At 37.3% G+C, this 2,627-nt stretch overlaps 1 protein-coding gene across 1 annotated transcript in view; it reads right to left on the bottom strand.

The window, feature by feature from the left end:
- Positions 1–2,627, bottom strand: part of WDR19 (WD repeat domain 19) — a 79,535-nt gene that overhangs the window by 72,269 nt on the left and 4,639 nt on the right. The window lies entirely within an intron of this gene.

Raw genomic sequence — 2,627 nt, 5'->3', positions numbered from 1 at the left:
TCTTTCTCTGAATCTCTCACACAGCACAGCTATTCTCGTCACTAACAGAGACAGCTCTTTAAATGACAGCTTCTCTAACCTCAGTGTTGCCACGCAATCAATTACAGCAGTGGTTCTCAACCTTCTTAACGCCGCGACCCTTTAATACAGTTCCTCATGTTGTGGGGACCCCAAATTTCATTGTTACAAATTGAATATAATTAAAGCATAGTGATTAATCACAAAAACAATATGTAATTATATATGTGTTTTCCGATGGTCTTAGGCGACCCCTGTGAAAGGGTCATTTGACCCCCAAAGGGGTTGCGACCTACAGGTTGAGAACTGCTGACTTACAGCATAACCCAATAGTCATTCAGCCATGTGTGCCTTCCCAGCTTACAGTTCTTTTAAGGCACAAACATCACATAAATAATATCACTCTCTAATATAAAGCTATCTTAAAATACTTCAATTAAATATAATTGTTTGTTACCCACAAAGAATTGTCATTAAATGGGCCCAACTTCAGCCTGGGCATAGACAGAGGGCCCTGAACATGGTTCCTAAGCTTCCCTGACTTCACTTTCTAGATGCACCTCATTAGCTCAAAGGAAATAACTACTCAGGGCTGGGTAACATAGGGTGTCAGTCAAGGCTAGTCATGATACTAATATCCCTATCAATACTGCATTTCTTTCTTTTTTTAAAAATATATTTTATTGATTTTTTACAGAGAGAGGAGGGGAGAGGGATAAAGAGCTAGAAACACCGATGAGAGAGAAACATCAATCGGCTGCCTCCTGCACTCTCCCCACTGGGGATGTGCCTGCAACCAAGGCACATGCCCTTGACCGGAATCGAACCTGGGACCCTTGAGTCTGCAGGCCGACGCTATCCACTGAGCCAAACCGGCTAGGGCTCACAGATTTTGGGTGTGTGTGTGGATTCTTGATGATTTTTGATCTACAGGATCATAACTGCCAATAGAGATAGTTTTACTTCTTTCTTTCTAATTGGGGTTTCCTTGATTTTTCTTCCCTAATTGCTCTGGCTAGAACTTCTGGTACAATGTTGACCAACAGTGGTGAAAGTGAGCATTTTTCTGATTGTAGAGGAGAAGCTTTCAATCTTTTACCATTTAGTATATTGCTGGGTGTGGGTTTTTCATGAATGCCTTTTTAAAAATATTGATTTTAGAGAGTGAGGAAGGAAGAGGGAGAAACACTGATGTGAGAGAGAAATGTCAATTGCTTGGTTACCTCATGTACACACCCAGACCAGGGACTGAACCCGCGACTTGAGTATGTGCCCTGACCAGGGAATGGAACCTGTGACTTCTGGTGTACAGAGTGTGTACAGGACCATGCTCCTATCAACTGAGCCACACCGGCCAGGACTCATTAATGCCTTTTAACAGGTTGAGCAAATTCATTCTCTTTCTAGTTTGCTGAGTTTTTACCATGAAAGTGTGTTAAATTTTGTCAAATGCATTTTCTTATCTAGTGAGATGAGTCCATTTTCCTCTTTATTTTTAATTTAATTTTATTTTTTTTCTTTACTGTGTAAGGTATTACATATGTGTCCTTATCCCCCCATTGCCCCTCCTCCCCTCCCCCACTCATGCCCTTACCCCCCTGGTGTCTGTGTCCATTGGTTAGGCTTATATGCATGCATACAAGTCCTTTGGTTGATCTCTCCCTCTAACCCTCACCCTCCCCAACCTTCCCTCTGAGGTTTGATGGTCTGATCGATGCTTCTCTGTCTCTGAATCTGTTTTTGTTCATCAGTTTATGTTGTTCATTATATTCCACAAATTAATAGAATGAAGGGAGCAACAGCTAAAAAACCTAGGACAGTAATATGAAAATAAGGCTTTGTTATTAAAAAACTTTTTAAATAAAAAAACCTTTTTTTTAAAAAATAACAAAGAGCTTTATTTTCATATTACTGTCCTTGTTGTTCCCTTTATTCTATTAATGTGGTATATCACACTGATTGATTTTTGTATGTTGAACCATCCCTGTATTCCTGAAATAAATTTTAGTTTGTCATGGTGTATAATCTGTCTTTGTCTGATTTGGAAGCAAGGTAATGCTGGTTTTATAGAATGAATTAGGAAGTGTTAGCTCTTTTTTTTTTTTTTTTTGAAAGAATTTAAGAAGAATTGGTGTCAATTCTTTAGATGTTTGATAGAATTCACCAGTGAACCCATCTGGCTCTGTACTTTCTTTGTTAGGAGATTTTTGATTATTGATCCAAACTCTTTAATTGTTATAGGTCTGCTTAGATTTTTTTTTATGTCTTGACTCAGTTTTGGTAATTTGTTCATTTCTAGGAATTTGCCTATTTTATATAGAGTACCTAATTTGTTGGCAATAAAGCTTATTTTTTATGAATAAATTTATTTATGGTTCAGTTATCCAAAATACAATGCAATTTATCTAATATTTATAAAACTTGAAATATCATGCTTTCTGGGATTTATTTTTCTAAAGCAAAATGTATACAAAATTCCATAAGATATTTAAGCAAAATCTCTCCCCAATACTCAGGAACCAAGTTTTTCTGATAGGAGTGTTACTGGTATAAAGTTTATTTCTAAAAAGCATAAACTTCATTCTTTTGACTAACATGAATGCTTCCCC

This window comes from Myotis davidii, unplaced genomic scaffold (assembly GCF_000327345.1).
Source record: "Myotis davidii unplaced genomic scaffold, ASM32734v1 scaffold235, whole genome shotgun sequence".
Classification (NCBI taxonomy): Eukaryota; Metazoa; Chordata; class Mammalia; order Chiroptera; family Vespertilionidae; genus Myotis; species Myotis davidii.
Note: the sequence above shows the minus strand (reverse complement) of the source record. Positions and strands in the feature narration are given on the sequence as shown.